The sequence below is a fragment of the Canis lupus genome, chromosome 23 (assembly GCF_048164855.1).
Source record: "Canis lupus baileyi chromosome 23, mCanLup2.hap1, whole genome shotgun sequence".
Taxonomy (NCBI): Eukaryota; Metazoa; Chordata; class Mammalia; order Carnivora; family Canidae; genus Canis; species Canis lupus.
Window position 1 is genome coordinate 27,033,724 of NC_132860.1, and position 26,862 is coordinate 27,060,585.

At 38.9% G+C, this 26,862-nt stretch overlaps 1 protein-coding gene across 4 annotated transcripts in view; it reads right to left on the bottom strand.

The window, feature by feature from the left end:
- Positions 1-26,862, bottom strand: part of FAM168A (family with sequence similarity 168 member A) — a 187,342-nt gene that overhangs the window by 134,869 nt on the left and 25,611 nt on the right. The window contains exon 2 of one of the 4 annotated variants that reach the window (XM_072794527.1): positions 1,930-1,962. The exons of the other annotated variants lie outside the window; for them this stretch is intronic. The gene's annotated coding sequence lies outside the window, so the exon portion shown is untranslated. The remainder of the gene's footprint in view (positions 1-1,929; positions 1,963-26,862) is intronic. 4 annotated transcript variants of the gene reach the window in all.

Sequence of the window (26,862 nt, forward strand, 5' to 3'; positions counted from 1 at the left end):
AATAGGCTCACATTCAACCAAACTTAACTGAGCACCTATTACGTTTCTGAATTAGATTTTTTTTCCCTAGGCAGTTTCTCATTTAATTCTCAAAAAGAATCTTTTTTCTAAAGTATTATTGGCTGCCACCCTTTCTTTTTTTTAAACAACCAAGTAAATTGAGAATCATACAGTTAAAATAACTTACAAAGATCTTACAACTAAAAAGAAAAAGAAAAAAAATAGAGGAGCCAGGATTCAAACTCAAACTTTCTATCTTATCTCTCTGAATCTCAATTTCCTCATCTGCAAAATGGAAATAACATTATCCATCCTCAAAGGTTGATTTAAGGGAACAAGTGTTGGTGAGGATATACAGAAAAAAGGAACCCTCATGAACTGTTGTTTCATGCAACCTGGTGCAGCCTCATGGCAAAATAGCATGGAGGTTCCTCAAAAATTTAAAGACAGAATTACCATATCATCCAGTAATTTCACTACTGGGTATTTACCCAAAGAAGATGAAAACATCAATTGGAAAAGATCTATGCACACCCATGTTTATTATAATAGCCAAATTATGGAAGCAGCCCAAGTGTCCATCAGTAGATGAATGGATAAAGATGTGGTATATATACACAATGGAATATTATTCAGCCATTAAAAAGAATGAAATCTTGCCATCTGCAACAACATAGATGGATCTAGAGGGTACAATGTTAAGTGAAATGAGTGAGTCTGAGAAAGACAAATACCAATGGATTTCATTCATATGGTGAATTTAAGAAACAAAACAAACGAACAAAGAAAAAAGGAGGAAAAAAAAAACAAACCAGACTCTTAACTACAGAGAACAACTGATGGTTACCAGAAAGGAGGTGGGTCAGGATGGGTGAAATACATAAAGGGGATTAAGAGTACACATCGTCATGAGCATGGAGTAATGTACAGAATGGTTGAATCACTATATTGTATACCTGAAACTAATATAACACTGTATGTTAACTATACTGGAATTTTTTTAAAAAAGATTGAGGTAGGAATTACCACATGCAAAGTGCTCAGATCAGTACTTGCTCAATAAACATCAGTTCTTTTCTTTCCTTCCTTCATGCTTGAATTGACTATTTGTTGGCTTATTCCAAACAAATTGCTGAAGTTGATTCTGTTTAGCTGTTTTCTTTTTTAAGATTTTATTTTTGGGATGCCTGCGTGGCTCTGCAATTGGACGCCTGCCTTCAACTCAGGGCCTGACCCCGGGATCTGGGATCAAATCCCACATCGGGCTCCCTGCGAGGAGCCTGTTTCTCCCTCTGCCTGTGTCTCTGCCTCTCTCACTCTCTGTCCCTCATGAATAAATAAATCTTTTAAAAAAAGATTTTATTTTTAAGTAATCTCTATATGCAATGTGGGGCTCAAACTCACAATCCTGAGATCAAGAGTCACATGCTCCACCAACCGAGCCAGCCAGGTGCCCCAAAGTTGACTGTTTTGCCAGGCTATCTTACTGGTTTGTCTTGGTCCCCTCAAACACGATGTGACTCTGGGATATTAGGAGCATTTCTGGCTCACCTGGCAGTTGGGATGCCCAAAGCAGAGCTCTTTATGCTCAGAGCATAAAGGACTAGTTTCCCTCCTCTATTCTCCCTTAGACAAACAGATGCATACACAGGTGAAAAAAATTTTAAAGGCATAATTAGCTTAATTAACATAGAATGACAGAAATAAAAAAAGCCACAGTGTTCTGGCCAGGCAGTAGGCTTCAGGGGAAACAAAAATTCTCTGGCTAGCAAAGTGAGGGGAGAAATAAGCATCTACCAAAGAGGAAAAGGAGTCATGGCCAAGTGGCAGGAACTAGGGAATGTCTAAAATGAAAGGTCAGCGTGCTTGCTTCAGCAGCACATATAATAAAATGGAAGGTCAGCACCATCCACCAGAGCCCTTACTTACCTCTGATCTCCAGGACAGGTCAGGTACCCCGATCTATCAAACAAGAACTTGAATCAGACAAAAAGTCTATCATGAGCTCCTCAAGGGCTAAAACTATAACTTACATGGAGATCCCTAGGGCACAGAACAGTACAAACAGGCATTCATATTTGTTGAAATATAAATTAATGTGGATGTGAATAAAGTCCGGTTAAAAGGTTTTCTCCATCTTTTCCACAGTGTACTAGTATTATACAGGAAAGGTTCCTATCTTCATCTATCATTCAATCCATACCTCTTCATAAATACCCACATGCACAAAAACATAGTGCATCTGTAGATCATTTCCCAAAATGTTCTAGATAACCCACAACTGCTTCTTAAAAAAGTGACAGCATATCCCAAATAAATCTTGACAGCTGCCTACAATCTTCAGGATAAAGTCTATACATCTTAACCTACAAGTAAGGCCCTTTTGCAAATCAGCTCTTCCCTTTCTTTCCAAATAAACCTTTTCAAGAACTCTAAGCATCTGCTGAACATGAACCCATTGTCCCTTAAATATGCCCTGAAATCCTGCTTCAGTTCCACAAGATGCACTGCCACCAAACTTTGATTCACTTAAATTCCACCCAGCTTTCACGGGACAATTCAGGTCCCATTTACTTTACAAAGTCTGTTATAACTGTCCCAGATCACAGTGTTCATTTCTTTTAAGCTAGCATATGTGACAACCAGGTATACCCCTCATCTTTTAAGATTAAGATTCTTGGGATGCCTGGGTGGCTTAGCAGTTGAGCGTCTGCCTTCACGCTCTGGGCGTGATCCCGGAGTCCCAGGGTCGATCCCGCATTGGCCTCCTTGCGTGGTCTCTGCCTCTCTCTGTGTCATAAATAAATAAATAAAATCTTAAAAAAAAAAAAAAAAAGATTATTAAAAGTCTTAGCCTTACCTTGATTTTCTCTCCTCACTCCCAAAAATGCCTAATCTACTTTGGGTGCCTATTCCTAGCAACCTAATCTGACCTAATCCTAGAAAGAACCCTAGATATATTTCTATCATAGCACCTGACTATGTATCTGACCTAATCCTAGATAGAACCCTATATACTTCTATCATAGCACCTATTATACTTAATTATACTTCCTTATGTCTCATTACAGATTTGCTGCCCCTCCAGATCTGTGCTTTCCAATACAGTAGCCATTAGCCACACATAGCTACTTAAGCTCAAATAAGTTACTTAAAACTAAGTAAAATTTAAAATTCAGTTCATCAGTTTCACTAGCCACCTTTCAAGCACTCAGGAGCCACGTGGGCTGGCTGGTGACTACTATATTGGACAACACATATAAAACATTTCTATTTCTGCAGAAAGTTCAATGGGACAGTGCTGTGTCTAGATCATGTATGCCCCCCAACGCTAGTCTAGCAGGCACTCTGGCAGCAACTTTGTTAATTCATTGTGGTAACCAAGCCCTTAGTAAATCCTAGTAAATGTCTCTTAAGAATGACTAACAGCTTGTTCTACCTTTCTTATTATTACATACCACCAGGACCTCTGTTTCATAAGTTCAATGGCCTTTATAGGCTAGATGGAATCAGTGTAATAATTCATCATCATCCTAACTTAAAGAAAGAGGTAGGAACCACAATAGTTAGGGGTAATCAGAAAGCCTCTCTTTGGTCCCTCTCCTCAAACCAAAGCTCCACTACTTAATGTGAGACTTGGTAAAGAAGAGGGCTTATTTCTTATTTCCTTTTTGGCATGTAATTAAACTCCAGATAATTCCAAAAGGAATTTTTTTCAAATATCAGAACAATCTTACAACTCAGCAGAAATAAAAACAGGGAGACAATGTTTGAAATTTATCACACTGTTTGGCCATGAACGAATATACCCTCACTAGACTCTCTTTCCATATATAATCATTTGGCACACATTTTTCTGAGGACTTATTAAGGGCTAAGGGCTAAAAAAAGAAAGAAATTCTAGTAGCAAGTAGAAACAAATTAGAATAATACAAAGTGGTAAGTGCTCTATGATTAAGGGGAAGTCCTGGGAGCTATGAAGAGCACTAAGAAAATACTGTGAACCCAATGGGGAGATGTGGTAGAGGGTGAGAGAACCACAGGGAGGCTGCTCAAAAATGTGCTCAACTTTTAAAGGGTAATTAAGAGGCTGAGATATGAAGAAAGGGTGGAAGGTGTCACAAACAGAGACACTGGCATTGAAAAAGGTACAGGCAGGCATGTGACTTGGACAGTGAATGCCAAGTAGTTCAGTCTGGCTGGAGCAACAACAAAAGAAGTAAGATGTGAGGCTAATGAGGCAGGCAGAGGTCAAATCATGAAAAAGCTGTGCATGCTAAACTAAAGGATTTAAATTTTAACCTCAAAGTTATAGGAAACCCATGAAGGTTTTAAAGCAGGAAAAAGGAGGGTAATCTATATTCAACAAAGTTCACAGAGGAGCAATATGGAAGATGATTTGGAGAAAGTAAGACAGGAGCAGGGAAGTTGCTGCAAAAAATGAAGAGACAGTGTATTTTACCACCACCACCACCACCACAGCAACAACAAAAACTAGTTTAAAAAGTGATGAGATAGGGCCCATTTGATGCAAACAGTTTTAAAAACAACCTATTTTAAATGGGTTTCTCTCCATTAGTCTATGCCTCTCAAAGCTGTAACACCATGATTCAATGATCACAACTACAAAAACAACTGTTAAAGTCAATTAGATAAACTCTAAAAATCTACACTGCACTCTTCTATTCAATAGCCATTCTTTGAACTAAACCTGCACATTTTTCTCTATTCCACTGCACACAATTTTGGAAAAACACTTCAGCCAGCTGAACACATATGTGCAGTGTGCAACAAGTGTAAACAATTTAACAGGAGTTTAATGAAACATTTCCTATTCTTTATTAGAAAAAAAAATTACAAAATTCTAATATGGCAACATCAGGTTGCAAATTGACATTTTTAAATTAGTCTTTTTTTTTTAAATGAACATACCAATTTTTAAATCCCATCTGGTTGCATGGTGCAGCTGTCCTGAATGAATATAGCGTTTTCAGTTATGAGGCACTTGGCATTCAGAAACTGCCATGTGCCAGCAACAGCTACAAGTACAGTACTTAAGAAGCACCTACATACTCTTACTGGTATGAGTCTATCCTGAAGTAGAGGGGACATATGGGGAAACAAAAGAAACAATCTCACAATTTTAATGCAGTATCTTTAGTTTTACCTCCTATTCCCTTAAAAGGCAATGGGCTCTGGCTAGCTCAGTTTGTACAGCGTGAGACTCTTGCTCATGAGTTCAAGCCCCACATTAGATGTGGAGACTACTTAAAAAAAAAAAAAAAAAAAAAAAGAGGCAATGGATTCTAATAACTTTGATCCTATAGTTCCTTAGCCTAGAGAGTTTTACCTACCCCTCTTGTCTTGTACCAACAAAATCTTAAGAACAAAGGCTTTGGGGTGCCTGGGTGGCTCAGTCAGTTAACAGTCTCCCCCTTCGGCTCAGGTCATGATCTCACGGTCCTACTCAGTGGGGAGCCTGCTTCTCCCTCTTCCTCTTCCCCTCCCCCCTGCTTGTGCTTGCTTGCTCGCTCGCTCTCTCAAATAAATAAATAAAAATAAAAAGAATGAAGACTTTGGAATTGGACTAAAACCAGGTTCTGTTCTATCTCTTACAAACTATATGAACTTAACACATTACTTAATCTTTCCAAGCCCAATTTCTTCATGTGTAAAATGGTAACACCTAACCTGGCAGAGTTGTGGTGAAGATGATAGAAATAAAGGTATTTCTTTATTTGCTTTCTTCCTCCCTAATACTTATTAGAAAACTTCATAAATACCTAGTAGAAAACCTCATAAATACCTGTTGACCAGTTGAATAAATAATGGCTGGATGCATGAACTGAAGATATCATAGTTCTGTGACATGAGGAATACCTTTCTGAATTTATCACACAACTGTCACACAGTAGCCAGTCATTCAGTAAGAATGTATTATTTTGTGGATCATTCATCCCATCAAGCCTGTTTGGTAAGCAGGGGAAGTACTTTTGTAGGCCTGTTTTACAGAGAAGAAACAGAGTCTCAGAGCTATTAAAGGTAAGATCACTCACTGAGGGTAAGAACTAGAATAGAATCACCTTTTATCTCTCAGAAACCAATTCTGGGAGGGCCTGGGTGGCTCAGTTGGTTAAGTGTCTGACTTCAGCTCAGGTCATGATCTCAGTGTCCTGGGATAGAGCTTCAAGTCCAGTTTCATGCTCAGTAGGGAATCTGCTTGCCCCTCTCCCTCTGTCTCTGCCCTTGCTCCAGTCTGTGCTCTCCCTGTCTCTCAAATAAATAAAATCTTAAAAACAACTAATTCTAGATTTTTTTTTCCACTCTGGCTTGCTCTCCCTATGTTTTTTAAACATTACCTATGGAATCAGTCAAGTTTTTCCAAATCTCTGTGGTTACAAAAAGAGACCTCTGAGTAAAAAAATATAACCAGTGGATGATGGGAAAGTAAAGCAACATGACCAAATAAGGAAAAAGTCAGTCTGAGAAAAAGCAAAGACTAGATTTTATTTGCCTAAGCACAAAGAAACCAATTAAATCTGAAACTAATAAGAGCATAAAGCCCTAACTATGACAAGTGAGGACAGAGGACACTTAGAGGGTCAAATATGAAGTATGAGGGTTACAGGCACTCATCCCCTTCTGTAGAAAGCATGACTAAATGCAGAGTCTCTGGGGAGTATTTGTTCTTTCATTTAACAAATACTGAGTCCCAACAATGAACTAGATCAACTTGATAGTAAGTAGCAAGAACCTTAAAAAATTTATAGCTTTGCTCCAATTACAATATCCCTAATTTTTTATCAGAAGAAAGCTATAAAAAAATACAGATCTAGGGATGCCTGGCTGGCACAATTGGTAGAGCATATGACACCTGATCTCAGAGTCCTGAGTTCAAGCCCCACATTGCGTGTAAAACAGACTTTAAAAAAACAAAAAGCAAAGACCCAAACTTTATAACTAAAGATCCCTATCACAATGTTATTTATAGTATCAAAAATGGAAAGTAACCTAAATATCTAACAGTTAGGTTATGATTAAATAATGTCATGCAATACAATAGTGTACAGTTATTAAAACTGATGTTTAGAGATGCCCGGGTGGCTCAGTCAGTTAAACGTCTACCTTTGGCTCAGGTCATGATCCTGAGGTCCTGGGATTAAGCCCTGCATTGGGGTCTCTGCTCAGTGGAGAGCCTGGTTCTCCCTCTGCTCCCCCCCCACCCCGCTTGTGCTCTAACAAATAAGTAAAATATTTTTTTTAAAAAGACTGATGTTTGGGGATCCCTGGGTGGCTCAGCGGTTTAGCGCATGCCTTCGGCCCAGGGCATGATCCTGGAGACCCAGGATCGAGTCCCACATCAGGCTCCCTGCATGGAGCCTGCTTCTCCCTCTGCCTGTGTCTCTGCCTCTCTCTCTGTGTCTCTCATGAATAAATAAATAAAATCTTAAAAAAGAACACCTTTAAAAAAATAAAAAATAAAAAAAATAAAAAAGACTGATGTTTAATAAAATATTTTAGGAGCACCTGGGTTGTTCAGTTGGTTAAGTGTGTGCCTTTGGCTCAAGTCATGACCTTGGAGTCCTGGGATAGAGTCCTGCATCAGGCTCCCTGCTCAACCTGCTTCTCCCTCTGCTCCTTCCCCCACCTCCCCTGCTTGTGCTTCTACACACACTCTCTCTCTCAAATAAATAAAATATTTAAAATAAATAAATAAATAAAAAGATTTTAATGACACTAGAAAATGCTTATAACCAAATATTAAATTAAAACGCACTCCACAAAACTGTTTCTATAATACGATCTTTATATACAATAAACAGGAGAGATGCCTGGCCAGCTTGGTGGAGTATGTGACTCTTAATCTCAGAATTATGAGTTCAAGTCCCACATCGGGTGCAAAGATTAAATAATTTTTAAGTTTAAAATAAACAGGGGGTCGCCTGGGTGGCTCAGCAGTTGAGTGTCTGCCTTCAGCTCAGGGCAAGATCCTGGAGTCCCAGATTGAGTCCTGCATCAGGCTCCCTGCATGGAGCCTGCTTTTCTCTCTGCCTGTGTCTCTGCCTCTCTCTGTGTGTCTCTTGTGAATAAATAAATAAAATCTTTAAAAATAAATAAATAAAATAAAATAAGTAGGAAAAAAAATTTTTAATGCTGAAAGTTTGAAAAGTTAATCTCTGCATGGTGGCATATAGAGAGACTAGGATTTGTCAAGTTTTCAATAAAGCGAGATTTGTCAAGTTTTCAAATTTTCCATTATAGGCATTTTTCAAAAGATCACAGGGTAGAGGAGATTTACAGAAAAAAAATGAGGATGTTAAATGCCATCAGGACTGATCAAGATCTTTGGAATCTCTGCTGGTTAGAAGGATATAAAGGCATATTATTTTTATACAAAAGGATTATGTTAACCCTATTGAGAACTGACACAACTATAAGGGTGAAACACAATGGGGCAGCAATAAAGAGGAAATCCAATCAGATTCCCAGGAGGTCACTTTCATTCTGGAATATCCTCAACAGCAAGGCCAAGTTCAACAAGTGAGGTGAGGAATGAACTTTGAAGGAAGAAGAGGATGGCAGAAATATAGCTAAAACCTAGTGCTAAATTCTCTTGAGTTTCTTGAAAGCACAGAACCTGTCAATTACCATTCATTGCAATAAAGACTATGACAGAAAGCAGAAGCAAGAATGTAACAAAATAGCATAGACCAGGTCCAGGAAGGCTTCCCAGAAGAAAACCACTTTAAAACAGAAAGGTCGGGGATGCCTAGGTAGCTCAGCGGTTTAGCGCCTGCCTTGGGCCCAGGGTATGATCCTGAAGTCGTGGGATCGAGTCCTGCATCGGGCTTCCTGCATGGAGCCTGTTTCTCCCTCTGCCTGTGTCTCTGCCTCTCTCTCTCTGTGTCTCTCATGAATAAATAAATAAAACCTTAAAAAAAAAACAAAAAAAAAAAACAGAAAGGCATGACCCTGGAGAAAGAGGAGAAGGCTATTCTAGGAAAAAGGGGCAGCCCAGAGAATAGAAACAATTTAACATGCCTGGGGAAAGGACATTCATTTCAGTATTGCCAGAGTACAAAGTGCTAGGCAGGCAGTGGTGAAAGATGTGGTTTCAGAAGTCATCAAGAGCCTGTCCCAGAGGACCTAAATGCCTTGAGTGTTAGCCAAGTAGCTTCACATTAATCAACAAGGATACCAGCCCCAAAGAAACTCACTCCAGCAAAAGAGACTGGCAATGTGGTGAAGATAAGTGAAATCAGGTAGCACAGAAAAAAGCAACCAATCTAACCTGGAGCACATAAAGTTGAGGCAAAGTTACTACACAAAGTTAAGAGAAGATGCCAAAGTTGAGATACAAAGTCAAAATGGAGCTAAAGGCAGTAATATCCAAGATGGTAACACACTAATGATACCTGCCTGACACAAACACTGCAAATTAGGTAACCAGTCCTTCCTACAAAGAAGCAACCATTCTCATCACCAGAAAGTAAGCTTCAAGACCTCATTTGTTTTGTTCACTGTCATGTCTCCAATATCAAAAATATCAAGCACAAAGAAGTTGCTCTACAAATACTTGTGAAGAAAGAGACAGGGATGCTTACTATTATATAAAGCAATGGGAATTCATAATAGCCCAAAGGTAGAAGCAACCCAAGTGTTCATCAACAGATAAATGGATAAAAAAACTGTGGTATATTCATACAATGAAAACTTACTCAACTTTAAAAAGAAAGGAAATTCTGACATATGCTACAATATGGATGGACCCTGAAGACATTATGCTAAATGAAAAATATCAGCCATAAAAGGACAAATACTATATGACTTCACTCATACAAGGTCCTTAGAGTAATCAAATTCATAGTGACAGAAAGTGTAATAGTGGCTGCTGAGGGCTGGAAGGAGAAGGAAATGGAGGGTTACTGTTTAATGATTACAGAGTTTCAATTGTGCAATATGAAAAAAGTTCTGGAGATGGATGGTTGCACAACAATGTGAATGTACTTAATGTCACTGAACCGGACATTTTTAAATGGTTAAAATGGCAAATTTTATATTTATATATTTCACTACAATTTTTTTTTTTAATTACAAACACACCCCAAAAATGTTACTTTTAAAAAGAAAGCAACAGGGAAGTGCCTGGGTGATTCAGTCCGTTGAGCATCCAACTCTTGGTTTCAGATCAGGTCATGATCTCAAGGTTGTGAGAAGGAGCCCCACATCAGGCTCCACGCTCAGCGAAGTCTGCTGAAGTTTCTCTTTCCCTCTCTGCTCCTCCAACGTGCATGAGTGAAGACACTGTCTCTCTCTCTCTCAAATAAATAAATAAATAAATAAATAAATAAATAAATAAATAAATTTTTTTTAAAAAGGCAATCGAGCAAACAGGGAAAACAAACAGAAAAAAGTTAAAGAAGTAAAAGTATAACTAAAGACTAAGGCCAACCCTTAGGAGCTTGGAGGCAAAGACAAACAGCACTGTCTCTTAAATCCCTCCCTTCAACTGCTATTTCCATCCACACCCAATTTAGTAATTTTACATGCAATTGAGCCGCAATTAAAAACAAATACTAAGTGTGGCATCCCCAAAGGCATCACAAACAGGCAAATCCATGGACAACCTGAGAGATGCATTATAAAAGAACAGTCTCATTGACTTTACCTTTTGTTTACCTTTGTTGGTAACAGAAAACAAGGGTCACTTACTGGAACACCTAATACATGCAGCGCACTGTGGTTGTTATATGAACATTACCTCTAATTGTGGCAGTAACCCTAAAAGGTAAATGTTACAATTCTATTTTCATACTGAATTATCTAGAATGAGGTACCTTTCTGTACTATTATAGACGCCTAGGCCCCCAACCTGTCCTGTCCTCCAGCTCTGCAGAAGTTATCAGCTGGGAGTACCTAGATTAAGTAAGTACCAAATACTTTCTAAGTAATTCCTGATAGCCAGATATGCAGATGATCTAGACACTGAGCCACTGAAGAAGGAAGAGAAGAGGAGCTCACTACATGTGTTTCAGACCCTAAATTGACCCAGCAGAACAGAAGTACACAGTTGTAACAGTGTTTCCTCCAGGAGTTTAGTGCCACTGGCACTACCTAAAGTATCCGTGTTACTTAACAAAAGCTTCAATGACTAATAGCCCTCACTCCCTTTCCTCCTCTAGGTCAGCCCTAGAAATCATTACCAGCTCTAGTCTCCTTCTGGCCCATTTGCCCTCAGGTCCCCCACTCCCATCTGTGACACCCCCAGTACTTCCAAGTTCAAGGCTAATCTAAGAAAGCTCTTTTCTGCTTCCATATGCCTTTCAAAACATTCCAATCCTGCTCAGTCCTCTGCTAGGTGACATCTAATACTAATTCTAAACTTAAGCCTGCCATGTAGGCTTTGCTAAGAGACAGTCTCTTCCCATCCTTCAGTTTCCCCCTCAGGATGAAGAGGCCAGCTAGATCAGTGTTTTCAAACTGGTCTTTAGAGAACTAAGGGTTATGAAAAGGTATCCAGGACCAGAAGAAGTAAACAGAAGGGGGATACAAAGGAATAGTTATAAGCCCCACCCCAACCAGAGCAGCTCTCATTTGATCTCTTTGTATTGAGCCTCCTGTAACATTTGGTAGAAAGAGTTCTAGCAGCCTTAAGTGTTAAGAATTAGATGATCAATAATATCCTTTTCAGATTAACATTCTATTTTTCTTTTTTTTTTTTTAATTAATTTTTTTTTTAATTTTTATTTATTTATGATAGTCACACACAGAGACAGAGAGAGAGGCAGAGACACAGGCAGAGGGAGAAGCAGGCTCCATGCACCGGGAACCCGATGTGGGATTCGATCCCGGGTCTCCGGGATCGCGCCCTGGGCCAAAGGCAGGCGCCAAACCGCTGCGCCACCCAGGGATCCCGCATTCTATTTTTCTATAGACTTTTTTTTTTAAGATTTACTTATTTATTTTTATTTATGAGAGACACACAGAAAGAGAGGCAGAGACACAGGCAGAGGGAGAAGCAGGCTCCATGCAGGGAGCCCGACGTGGGATTCGATCCCGGGTCTCCAGGATCGCACCCTGGGCCAAAGGCAGGCACCAAACCGCTGAGCCACCGAGGGATCCCCCAACATTCTATTTTTCAATGAAACAGATATCACTTCAACAATTCCTCATTAATCACATCTTAGTTCACAAAAGTTACAAATGACCTTCACACCAAAAATCCAATGGAAATTTTATTTTTATTTGATCTCTCAGCATCATTCAGCATTGTTGTTTATCTCCTTATTGAATCCCTAGGCTTCTGAACATTACATTCTCCTAGTTTTCTCCCTATCTCTATGTCTGCCCCTTCTCTGCTTTCCAAGGTTATACTCTTCTTCCCAGTGATTAAATGTTTAAGATTATACCATTCCCTATTCTTTTCTTCCTCTGTGCTTCCTTCCTAGACAATCTAATCTATGTCCATGGCTTTATTTACCATCTAAATACCAAACACAACCAATTTTTCTATAGACCATTACCTTTCTCTAAGTTCCAGGCATGCTAATCTGATGTCAGTCATCTTTTGGATGTCTTAAAGTCACTTCAAATTCAACATGTCCAGAACCGAACTCATAATATTCTGTCCCAAAGTGGTCCTTTCCAGTATCCCCATTTCAGTGAAAGACACCACCATCTACCCCTTCAGGAATTGGAGTCATCCTTAACACTCCCTTCTCCTCTACCCCCAATATATAATTTACCACACAGTTCTATCAATTTCACCCACTAAATCTCTCTTGCATTTCTCATCTCTACCTATCATCCTCTGCATCCAACCTACCACCTTGAGTCTCACACAAACCACATCCATGCAATAGCAGCATTGCATTGATTGGTACTCTTCTCTAATCTTTTTCGCAATTGATTCTTAGACACAACACCAAAAGCATGAGCAATAAAAGAAAAAATAAATTGGAATAAATTGGACTTCATCAAAATTTAAAACTTCTGGGTAGCCCTGGCGGCGCAGCGGTTTAGCACCGCCTGCAGCCAGGGGCGTGATCCTGGAGACCCTGGATGAGTCCAACGTCGGGCTCTCTGCATGGAGCCTGCTTCTCCCTCTGCCTGTGTCTCTGCCTCTCTCTGTCTCTATGAATGGATAAATAAAATCTTAAAAAAAAAAAAAAATTTAAGCTTTTGGGGCAGCCTGGGTGGCTCAGCGGTTCAGCACTGCCTTCAGCCCAGGGCCTGATCCTAGAGATCTGGGATCGAGTCCCGCATCAGGCTCCCTGCATGGAGCCTGCTTCTCCCTCTGCCTGTGTGTCTCTGCTTCTCTCTCTCTCTCTCTCTCTGTCTCATGAATAAATAAATAAAATCTTTAAAAAAAATTTTTTTTTTAATTTACAACTTTTGTGCGAGGTCCCTGGGTGGCGCAGTGGTTTGGCGCCTGCCTTCAGCCCAGGGCGCGATCCTGGGGACCCGGGATCGAATCCCACATCGGGCTCCCGGTGCATGGAGCCTGCTTCTCCCTCTGCCTATGTCTCTGCCTCTCTCTCTCTCTCTGTGTGTGACTATCATGAATAAATAAAAATTTTTAAAAAATAAATAAATAAATAAATAAATAAATAAATAAATAAATAAATAAAACTTTTGTGCATAAAAAGACATGATCAAGAAAGTGAAAAGACAACCTACAGAATGGGAGAAAAATATTTAGAAATCATATATCTAATAAAGTTCTGGTATCCAGACTATATAAAGAACTCTTATTATTCAACAACCAAAAGACAAAAACCTAATTTAAAAATGGTCAAAGGATTTGAGTATATGATATTTCTCCAAAGATATACAAACGATCAACAAGCACATGAAAAGATGCTTAACACTTATCATAAGAGAAATGCAAATCAGAGCCATAGTGAGATTCCATATTACGCCCACTAAAATGGCCATTTGAGGGGAGAAGAAGTGGAAAGGAGGATATAAAGGAGGATATAACAGATGTTGGCAATGATGTGAAAAAATGTAAACCCTCATACATTGCTGGTGGGAATGTAAAGTGTACAACTGTTACAGAAAACAGCTTGGCAGCTCCTCAGCAACTTACACAATTATTGTATGACCCAGCAATTTCACTCTTAGTTATAGATCTAAAAGAATTGAAAAGAGGCACTCAACTAATATATGTGCCCACATGTTAATAGCAGTACAACGACCAAAAGGTAGAAACAATCCAATGTCCACTATCATGTGGATAAACAAACTATGATATAGTGTAATATTATTCAGCTATAAAAAGGAATGAAGAAGTACTGATACATGTGAAAATGTGGATTATTCCAATTGAAAGACGCCAGACACAAAAGTGCATATATTGTATGATTTCATTTACACGAAAATATCCAGAATAGGTAAATCTAATAAGACAGAAGCACACTGGAGGTTGCCAGTAGATGGTGGTAGGGAAGAATGGGGAATGACCACTTAATGCATGGGTTTTCCTTTTGGGGTGATGAAAATGTTCTGGAACTAGATAGAGGTGGTTGCACAACACTGTACACATACTAAATGTCACCAGATTATTTACTCTAAAATGGTTAATTTCATGTTGAATTCAGGTGAATTTCACCTGAATCAATCAATCAATCAACTAGACAAGCAAATCCTCTCATCATAAGCCCACCCCAATTACTGAGTTATTGCCTTTTCTTCCCATGGCCCAAGTTGTAACAATAGACAGAGTCTATTTCTTGATTCTTTTTTTTTTTTTTAAGATTTCATTTATGTATAAATGAGAGACACACACAGAGAGAGAGAGGCAGAGACACAGGCAGAGGGAGAAGCAAGCTCCTTGAGGGGAGCCCAATGTGGGACTCCCTGGACTCCATGGCCACGCTCCTTGAGGGGAGCCCAATGTGGGAGTCCCTGGACTCCATGGCCACGCTCCGAGCCTAAGGCAGACGCTCAACTGCTGAGCCACCCAGGTGTCCCTATTTCGTGATTTTCACCAGAAAAGAAAACAAGAGCTCCACAGAGTTGTCACAAATGAAAAGAACATAAACAAAACCCTCAATAGCACTACTATAGCATTAAATAAATTCAAGTGGCTAGGTCTCACTTCAGGGAAGCTCAATGAAGGCACTTTTGCTAAGATTGAGGAGACATGAAGAGACAAAGAGAAAATTAAAATAACTGAAAGAATTAAGTAGCTTTGAAAGTCTTCAAAATGTAAAATACATTTAAAAAAACAACTAATGCAATGGATACAAACAGCAAGTGTGAAAGGCTGGCCTTGACTAAGACTATCAATTCACCATGTGCTAAAAACAAATGTAGCTAAAGCAAAGAAAACTGAAAGAAGTACTAGTATTTATTAAAATGGCCAAAATAAAATACAGTGGTAATACTAAATGCTGGCAGGGATGCAGAGAAACTAGATTTCTTATACATTGATGGTAAGAATGTAAAATGGTAGAGCCATCCTAGAAAATAGTTTAGCAACTTCTTATAAAACTAAAAGTGGACTTACTATATAACCCAGCAATTATACTGTTAGGCATATATCCCAGAAAAATAAAAACAAAAAACCTGTACACAAATGCTCATAAAGGCTTTCTTTGTAATAGCAAAAACCTGGAAGCAACCCAAATGTCCTTCAACAGATGAATGGTTAAACAAACTGGTACATCCGCATGATGGAATTCTATTCAGTAACAAAAGAGAACAAAATAATGATAGATGCAATAATCCAGATGACTCTCAAGGGCATTATGCTTAGTAAAGTCAATCTCAAAAAGTTATATCCTATATTATTCCACTTACATATCACTCAGAATGACAAAAGTATATAGATGGAGAACAATTAGTAGTTGCCAAGAGACAATGATAAGAATAGGCTGGGGGAGAAAGGGTAATGTATGCACAAATGTATACAGGACAGTACAGGGGAGTTTCTCTGTAGTGACAGAACCACCTCTATATCTTAATTGTTTTGGGAGCTGTACAAATCTATACATGGGATAAAACTGCACAGAGCTCTATACACGTAAATGTATACATGTAAAAAATGGTGAAAAATGAATGATAATAAGGTCTGTAGTCTAGTTAACATATTGTACCAAGATCAATTACCTGGTTTTGATATTGTTCTGCATTAGATGTCACCACTGGGGAAAGTTGAAGGAAGGATACACAGGACTTTACGTCTATTTTTGCAACTTCCTGTGAATCTATAATTATTTCAGTATAAAAATGGATTTTTAAAAAGTAATGCAATTCAACAAACAATAACAATACCTATAATATGTCAGGTTTTGTGTAAAGTGCTGCATTCTGTAATGAAATGTTATTCATCAAAAAATTATATAGGGGGTGCCTGGGTGGCTCAGCAGTTGGGGGCCTGCCTTCAGCCCAGGGCCTGATCCTGGAGACCCGGGATCGAGTCCCGCATCGGGCTCCCTGCATGGAGCCTGCTTTTCCCTCTGCCTGTGTCTCTGCCTCTCTCTCTCTCTTTCTCTCTCTCTCTCTTTCTCGTGAATAAATAAATAAAATCTTTTAAAAAAATTATATAGTACAATGTTGTCTAAAACCAAAATTTCTTCAATTTTGATATCCTTGACTTTATTCACTTTAAAAATTAAGTTATTTTTTGCTAAGACTAATATATTAACTATTTCTCTAATATGGCAACTATCATAACCTTAATTTATTAATAACACACTTAAATTCATTATTACTAATGTATGCCAAAGCACATTCTTTATACCATTAACAAATACATCAAGAGCTCAGAAATATATCATCAGCCAAAAAGACCCTGGATGGTGTAGAAATATGTGAGCTGGAGAGGAAAAAAAAAAGTTATTTATGAAAAAAAAAACTGAAAGAGTAAGTACATTTGAACATATAGTGGGATAGGAGGAAAAAGTAGCTTCTTAGAGTATATCTATCCTGAGAAATGGGACTGAGCCAGATCACAAAGGAGGGTCTTGGCAGAAGATATAACTGATATAAAAAATGGGAAGCCAATCCTACAAGATGAGTCTCTGAATGCCTATGTGTCTGGTTGATCTGAGCTCCTACCTGAAGTCCCCATTCTAGCCAAACAGATCTACCTGCTGGACTCCCAACATATCTATTGCTCTGCAGGGAAGTCTTTCCTCTTTATGCAGGCTAAAAGTGGTCTCTAAGCTCCTAAAAGTGGTCTCTTCAGCTCCTAATTGCCGAAGTATAAATTAAGTACCACCTCTGGGAATTTACCCTATATATAGCTATATGAACTATAGCTTGTAGTAATTTTAATCCATCTCCCAAATGAGTAGGACCTTACAAAAAGGCAATGTATTAACATGGAATAAAACATGTAAACCAAGATTATTTAGTTCAGGTTTCATGTCAGTAAAGCTGTATGTCCATACTATTCTGAATAGTATGCCTGAATGATATGCCTGAATCTGAATATTCAGATATGCCTATGCCTGAATGGTAATTCATAAATGTTAAAATGATTTCCCAGAGGAAATGTGTTAATTTCTCCTTTTAAGTCATCTTTCTTTCCCAGGCTTCCAGGAAATTCAGAAAAGTAAACTTGTAACTCATCTACAGCAAGTGGACACACCCATGCATAATTCTATTTTCATTAATATGAAATAACTTTTTATAGTATTTTATTAAGTTACTATTGTAAGCCACCCTAAATTCTTTGTGGAAAAGACCATACAAACTCAGTAATAAGCTCAACTATATCCTTATAAGCATATTAAAATTATGCCTATAGGACTGAAAATGACATAGCCAATCCATTTAAAAAAATCCATAAACCAAGATCCTTATCAGGCTTCCTTTCATTACTGAAATGACTTTACTTTTATATCTGTATCATTTAACTAAGGGGTAAAAAGTGACATTTCACTCACTTTGGACAGTAAAGAAAATTTGGGGTAATTTAAGTATCCTCTTAACCTATAGGATTTGCAGTACAATGCTGCAATTTTGGAAAGGATTGTGATTCAAAATATTACAGAGAAATATTTATAGCAGTATGGCCTTTTTTTTTAAGATTTTATTTTTAAGTAATCTCTACACCCAATGTGGTGCTCAAACTTACAACCCTAAAATCAAGAGTTGCACGCTCCTGTATGACCTCTCTTCATCACTCTGACCCTTATCATAAATGGGAGAGTAATACTTACCATGATGGGCTCTTTTGGGGATTATAAAAAATGATATATGCAAATCATCTAGCAGGTCCTCAGCAAGTTGTATCATCTGCTTCAGACCTTGGTCTACAATCCAGATGTCTTGCTTCAAGGTGAAAGTGTTTTTCACCATAGAATAAAGTCTATAATACCAGTTAGACTTCTTCCATTTGATTTCTTGCTTAATCTGATTTCGAACTTTAAAGCTCAAAAAAGAACTAAAGAAAAAAAAAAAAAAAAGAACTAAAGATTACTGGTACGCCCAGGTGGCTCAGTGGTTGAGCGTCTGCCTTTGGCTCAGGGCACGAACTCAGAGTCGTGGGATGGAATTCCACATCAGGTTTCCTGCATGGAGCCTGCTGCTCCCTCGGCCTGTGTCTCTGCCTCTCTCTCTGTCTCTCTCACGAATAAATTAAAAAAAAAAAAAAAAAAAAACTAAAGATTACTAACAAAGTGGAACATGGGCAAAATATTCCCTGGGCATATTTAGCAAGGCAATTATTCACAAGGGACCAGGGAGGGAGAATTTACTAAGCTATTCAATAGGATATCACCATACTATACACTACTCTTGTGACCGTAATTTCCAACACCACTACTCTCTCTATCTTTCATTATTTAATACTGATACAATCAATGGATTGGTGAAATGAATGAAAGCTTGTGCCAAGACAAGTTCGCATGTGGCCTTTCAAGCAACTACAGACCAACACTTCATTTCTATCAGGTACTTACTTGTCATTCATCTCCAATACTCACCTAAGCCAGAATGCTCTGGAAGTATCAATCACTCCATTTTCCATCATAACACAGCCAACAGGTCAGCTCTCTCACCTATTAACTGATAACCTACCACTGAAGACATATCTAGGAGCTATCTAATAGGTAGTACTATCAGCTAAGTGTTGTTTAGAAATAATTTATGTAGAATGCCTATACAGGTACAGCCTACAGAAAATACACAATAAACAGTAGATGCTACTGTCATCATTAATAACTATTCATGAATCCCCACTATTCTACCAACATTGTGCTGAGCACTAGGGGGAAACGACAAGCATAGATGCATTCTCACTCTCAGAGAGAGTATATAATCTAGTTGAGAGAAAACAAGGTAACTGTTATATATAAATATATAATTAAATGGTAAATTGTGGAATTGTGTGCCATAAACTACATGCTGAATGAAACCAGAAAGCTTTCCTTCTATTAATCCACAAAAACGGGATCCCTGGGTGGCGCAGCGGTTTAGCGCCTGCCTTTGGCCCAGGGCGCGATCCTGGAGACCCGGGATCGAATCCCACATCGGGCTCCCAGTGCATGGAGCCTGCTTCTCCCTCTGCCTATGTCTCTGCCTCTCTCTCTCTCTCTGTGACTACCATAAATAAATTAAAAAAAAAATTAAAAAAAAAATCCACAAAAACTCTTGAGTCAGGAAGAGCAGAAATTATGATTCTCATTTTAAAGAAAAAGAAACTGAGCCCAAGAAAGAAAAAAAATTCCTATTGTTCATAGAGATCATTTTTACACAATTAACAAATTCTAGGCCATGCACCATGCTAGATGCAGAAGAGAAACAGATCAGTTAGAACTCTTTCCATTGTAGATGACAAAAAACTTACTCCAAATTATTTTAAACAATAAGTCTAATTATTGGTTTCATTAACTGAAGCCCAGCATTAGGGAAGATTAGGGAGGAGCCTCAATTCAGAACTCAAAGTCATCATCTTCATCTCTTTAGCCTCCCTACCTTGATGTTGGTTTTTTTGTTTTGTTTTGTTTTGTTTGATGTTGGTTTATCACAAGCCTGACTCTCTTATTATGGTGGCAAAGTAGCTTAATAGCTTCTAGTCTTCATAAAAGCTAACCTTCTAGTCCAATAAGATTCAGTCAGAGAGAGTCTTTTGTAGTAGCTCCCACAAATGTCCTAAATATCCAGTTTAGACCAGCTTGGAACATACATATACCGCTAAACCAATTACTGTGGCCAGAGGAATGTGATGTGCCAATTAGCTTGGGCCCAGCTCAGATACACCAGAGCTAAAAAGTTCCTACCCAAACCACACAGAGCAAAATGGGGGAGATGTTGTTCCTAAAGCCAACATCTGAGACCATTACCAAGCTCGGCAGAAGCTAAAGAAGCAAACTATAAATGTCCACTACAAGGAACCCTGTGACTATGCTCTCATGGAAGAGATTTTAAGGCAATGGCTTGCAAATAAAGAGTTAGTGGTACGGTTCTACTGAGAAAGAAATATTAATTGCAGTACAACATTGTAAGGATCACCATAGATATGTGAACAAAATGTCACACCATTCAGAAGTAAAAAGGCACTAATGCCACCTGGGGTACTCAGGGAAGTCTTCGTAGAGGTGATATACTACCCAAACTCAATCCTAAAGAAAACAGGTGAGGAAGCAAATCCCCAGCTATGATAGCACAATCAAGGTTTTCTGACTCCTCTCAGCCTTTCCACTACAAGGTCCTAATGGTATGAGAGGAAGATAGTACTGAGGTATCACTGGAGGTGACTGCCACAGAAGCTCACTTAAACCAGATACGATAACTGGTCAGTACTTAAATACACTGAAAAGCCCTTGTCCATATAAGCAGCAGAACCACAAAGACCCTGCCAACCCTACTGAAAGATGTTCAACTAGGGCAGCCCGGGTGGCTCAGCAGTTTAGTGCCGCCTTCAGCCCAGGGCATGGTTCTGGAGACCTGGGATCGAGTCCCACGTCAGGCTCCCTGCATGGAGCCTGCTTCTCCCTCTGCCTGTGTCTCTGCCTCTCTCTCTCTCTCTCTCTCTCTCATGAATAAATAAATAAAATCTTTAAAAAAAAAAAAAAAAAGATGTTCAACTAGATAGTTATGACCCAAACATGGAACTAGACAATCTGTCATTTCCCAGCATGTTAGCCTCTTCACCTACTACCATGCCACCGCTTTTGCACTATATGTATAAGGGTTGAAAGCTCAAAGACAAAAGTACCAAACAGACTACACTGAGGCCACATTATCATATGACAAAACAAGTTAGGAGAAAATCCCACAAAACTGACATCTCCATACATGCAGTTTATGCTTATCGAGATAGCATGATATGCCAAAAAGGAGAGTTTGGGGCCCCCTTCAGTCTCCACCACTTACTAATTGTGTAACCTTGGGCAAGCCACCATTCTAACCCTCAGACTCCTCACCTGTCAAATGGGAAACATAAGTATAACACCTTCCTTTATGGAGCTATTACAGAAAAAATGTAGGGCAGCCCGGGTGGCTCAGCGGTTTAGTGCTGCCTTTAGCCCAGGGCGTGATCCTGGAGACCTGGGATCGAGTCCCACATCGGGCTCCCTGCATGGAGCCTGCTTCTCCCTCTGCCTGTGTCTCTGCCTCTCTCTCTCTGCCTGTGTGTGTCATAAATAAATAAAATCTTTTTAAAAAAATGTATAGAAAGCAAGGGAAAGTACCTGGTCAAACTGTAAAGCACTGTGTAAATGTCAGTTATTATGTTAAATTTGTGGAATACTATTTCAAACTATTTTATGATTTCTCTTCTTATAAAGAACAAAAGCCTCAATGCTTTAAAACACAAGGACTTGAAGACAAAAATGTTTCCAGGGAAGGCTTATAATAAAAACAATACCACACTAAACATCGGTGATTTGTTTAAGAGCTGGTATGCAATTAAGAGGATTCCACTGTTTCACCAGGCTCTTGTGGCATCCAATTAAGTAATAATATGAGAGAGGAGCTCTTAATTACAGAGGAAAACTTCCACAAGCCAGTGACAGGTGTGCAGGGCTCAAACTGAGATCAAAATAGTTGACTAAAGCATTAATCCCCCCTTCCCTTTTTCCCAAAGACACTTAGTTTGCATGCAATTACTTGAAAAGTAAACCAGACCAAATGACTGCAATATTTCAAGCTTTATTACTCTTTATCACATTAACATCCACCAACTGAGTTTTAAAGGATTAACACGAAAACAGTGGATGGTTTAAATCCAAATAAGTGAGTTTCAGTGATCAGAAATGATAGTGTCCAAGCTGAGTTTACACTCATCACTAAGATGTTGCCATGTTTCCCAAAATTGTATCTATTGTAAACTGAAGCTATTCCTTTTTCACTTTCATATACTTTGTAAATAATCTAAAGAACTGAACCCACCTTTAAGGGGATACATTTTTTTTTCCAATTTGCCTACCTTTCCTCCAAAACCTCTTTTGTCCCTTGATTTAATCAATAAAATTAAAGTCAGATATCCAACATTTATTTTGCACCTACAATGTTTTTAGCAGCATCTGCATAAAAGACAAATTAAACACATGCCCAAAATCCAAAGGAAAAATTATTTTCCCACAAGGCTGATTATTCTAAGGTCCAAGTGTGACCTTTCAAAGAAATGGACTCTTAAAAATTAAACTGTTAATGTAAATTATAAACAAATGACAGGGTGATGAGGATGCCAAAAAAGCACCCATTTGTTGAAACAGCCCTTTCAAGCAGGGTAACTCTTGACTGCCGAAGAAAAGAGTTCCCTGGAGGTCAGATCTCCAAATGTGGGTGTTGGGAAACAACTCCCAGGAAATATATACACACACAGGATGAGTCCTTATAATAAGAAAAACACAGGATTTGGATTCAAATACAAGTCCGTCACATTCTCCATTCATTCAAACAATGACTGAGTAGCTCTCCACTAGGCAGAATGTTGAGTGCTGATGGTATAAGGAAGACACATAGCAAACTAGTGCAGTAAAGTATTACAGGTTCTATGACAAGCATCAAGCTGGGAGAAACATGTAGAGAAAACAGTCAATTCTACCTGGAAAAGAGAGCAATAGCTTTATAGAGGAAGTGATGTTGGTGCTAAATTTTTAAAAATGAAACTAGGCTGTGTTTGCCAAGTTGAGAAGAGAAGAAGGACCATTTGGGCAGAACAAACAGCATGAGTAAAGGTTTGGCAGTATACCATTATATGGTAAATCTTAGAAACATAAAGTGGTTTGGCAGGGTGAGGATGAGAGGGAGATCACGGAAGGTGACCCTGGCAGCAGAGGGAAAAATGGAGACTACTATCAGGGCAAGAGATGCTAAGAGTTTGAGCCAGGACTTGAGGAATGGAGAGAAAGGCATAGAGTTGAGACATGTAAAGGTGATAATATCTTACACAGCTTAGTGACTACACAAGTATGGGAAGATAAGGAAATCCCAAATTTCTAGTTTGGGTGACTGACAGAATGGTGGTGTCATTCACTAAGATAAACATAAACACAAGGTTTGGGCAAGAACATAAAAAAGTTCAGTTTTAAACCAATCACTTAGTACTTCTAAATCAGTTTCCCAGTCAGCAAAATGATTATAATACCAAATACCTCAAAGGCTGTGGTGAGTATTAAATAGAATAATAGATGGGGAAGGGGTTCTGTGACTCTGTCGGAGAGACTACTAATAGTATCCATCTTCCCTTTCTTCCTTTTAGTATAGAAACTCCCTACCTCGTTTTCTGCCAAGATTTAATTGAGGCACATGCAACTCATCTGGAATCTACACTTCTCAGGGCTACTAACAACTAGGTATGCCATGTTTCTAAGCACAATGAATGAGATGCCAGGAGAAGTGATGTATGTAACTTCCGGCTCTTTCTTTTCTTTTCTTTTCTTCTTTCTTTCTCTTCCCTTCTTTCCTTTCTTTCTTTCTTTCTTTGTTTATTTATTCATAGAGACAGAGACACAGGCAGAGGGAGAAGCAGGCTCCATGCAGGGAGCCCGACGTGGGACTCGATCCTGGGTCTCCAGGATCACGTCCTGGGCTGAAGGCAGCACTAAACCGCCAAGCCGCAACTGGGGCTGTCCTTTTTTTTTTTTTTTTTTTTTTTTAAGATTTTATTTATTTATTCATGAGAGAGAGAGAGAGCTTCCAGCTCTTTCTTAAAGGCAAATATGTGCCCTCAATTCTCTTTTACCTTCTCAGGAGCGAGAAGGTGAATGTGCTAATAAGCTGTCTTAAGCTTGTCCTCTAATGAGGATATCATCTTGGTAGTACAACAAAATAAAAGTATTCTGAATCTCTGGATGATTTCAGAGCAGAACCTCTGCCCACCCTGGTCATAACAGACCTATCTCTTAACTGTTATGTAAGACATAAATGTCTATCTTGTTTGAGCCACTCAAATTTTCAGTCTGTTTCAGCACCTAGCCTGTACTCTACATACCCTCCCAAGTTTGCAAAACCTGCAAGAAAACTGTATAAGACAAATTTCAGGGGCCTAAGAATCTACTTAGATATTAATAGTACCTTCAAGACTGGAAAGGGGAACATTCATGAGTACAAATGCACATGTACACTCAGACATAAAGTGAGAAAAGAGTTGGACTGAAGTATCCCAGCTGACAGAGCAGGACCAGGCCTGTAGTCAACTAATCAAGACTGAAAAATCTAATTTTTGATCTCATACAGTTTCCACATCAGAACAACTCTTAAAAGATCCAGTAATACGGAGATTACTACCTGACACAATCTAGAACAAAGGACTCAATTATGACATTCCTGGGTGAGGATTAATTTAAATGAGGATAACAACCATGTCAGATAAAAATAAAAAGAAAAGCTTAGGAATTCTCAAACATTCTGAACTATAAATCATACCCAAAAATAATTTAGGGCAATGTACCTGGGAAACCAAGTAGCTAAGCTATGACACGACTATTTGAATGTGATATTGCCTAGAAGCTAAATGAAGCAAAACCAGTTTCTTCACAAGGACCTGAAAGGAAGCTATTCATGTAACTATTACTATTACGATGTTCGTATCAAAAGCCACACTATTTATATGCAGGACAGATGAGCCAATACACTTTGGCTTGTAACTTTGGCCGTGCGACATCACCTTTAGGGCAATGTCTGGTTTTAAAACTGCCAAAGTAACTCCACGGCAGCCCTGGTGGCACAGTGGTTTGACGCTGCCTGCAACCCAGGTTGTGATCCTAGAGACACGGGATTGAGTCCTGCATCGGGCTCCCTGCATGCGGCCTGCTTCTCCCTCTGCCTGCGTCTCTGCCTCTCTCTCTCCCTCCCTCTCCCTCCCTCTCTCTCTATGAATAAATAAAATCTTAAAAAAAAAAAAAGAAAAGAAAAGAAAAGAAAACAGCTTCCAGAGGAAAAGAGCATCTTGTGCAAAAATATAGAAACCTAGGTTCTAGTCTCAGGTTCTCCATTTTCAAACTATACGAGTTTGGACAAATCAACTGACTTCCCTGGGCTTTCAGGTCCTTCCTTACCTGTAATATGGGAGAGAGGGAGAATGGAGCAGATGATGATTTCTTCCAACCCTAGAAAGTTCCAGAGTTTTTAAATCTTCTAATGATATACTACCGAGTTAGCCTACTACTATTTTAATGTTAATATTTCAATGTAAAAGAAGTCACAAGATAGCATCACTTCAATTTATTTAAGATGCAAACTTAAAGAAATACTAGGAAACTAATTTGCTACCATCACGTCTTCTTCATAAAAATACAAGGAAAAGAAGAAAAGAAAAACCTGACAAGGCAACCAAAAGTGTCCAGTACAATTAAGTCTACACAACATCAGAAAAACTGCTTCAAGGATGACAAATGTGTAACTGCAATCTCTCTCTCACATGAAGACTCTACTATAGACAGTGACCATATACTGGCTTAACCATATTAAATACCACTATAATTACTGTCTTACATTACTATATACTGTAATATATTACATTAGTTATTCTAATTCCCAAACAGAATTAAATAGTGACCAGGAATGAAGTACAGGAATGCCGGGGTGGCTCAGCAGTTGAGCATCTGCCTTCGTTCAGCTCAAGGTGTGATCCCAGAGTTCCGGGATTGAGTCCCACATTGGGCAGGAGTCCCGCATCAGGCTCCCTACCAGGAGCCTGCTTCTCCCTCCCTCTGCCTAGGTCTCTGCCTTCTCTCTGTGTCTCTCACGAATAAATAAATAAAATCTTAAAAAGAAAGAAAGAAAGAATGAAGCACAGAGAAAGCATGATACAAAAGTAAACTAGTAATTTCAGCATCATCACTCTTTAATACTAGACTTAGCATAAATTCTTGCAATCATGCATTCAGCAACCTTTACAGAAAATATATTCTGTGCCAGTACTAGGAAAAGAACCTCTCTCTCTCTCATGTGCACACATGTGCAGACACACAAAGAGTTGTTCTATCAACTCTCAAGAAGCTCTTGCTGTCTATCTACTAGGGAATTTTGCTCCTTGGATTTAAAAAAGAAAGGCACACAGAAAGGTGTTTTGTTTTGTTTTTTAAACAATTTATTTATTTGAAAGAGAGAGAGAGAGAGCATGCGTGTGTGTGTGAACACCGGAGAGAGAAACTCAAGTGGACTGACTCTGGCTGAGTGCAGAGCCCAATATGGGGCTTGATCTCACGACCCTGAGATCATGACCTGGACCAAAACAGAGTTAGACACTTAACTGACTGTGCAACCCAGGCGTTTCCCAGAAATAATTTTTTTAAGGCTGCCTCTTATCTTCCTTTAGTCCAGATAAAAGAATCTATCTCACATATCTAAAGAGATTACTGTGCATTCCTAAGAAAACAGATGTGTAGCTCTAACCAATAGCAATAGTATGATTGAGGGGAGAAAATATAGGAGTTGGGAGTCAGGAGACGTGAT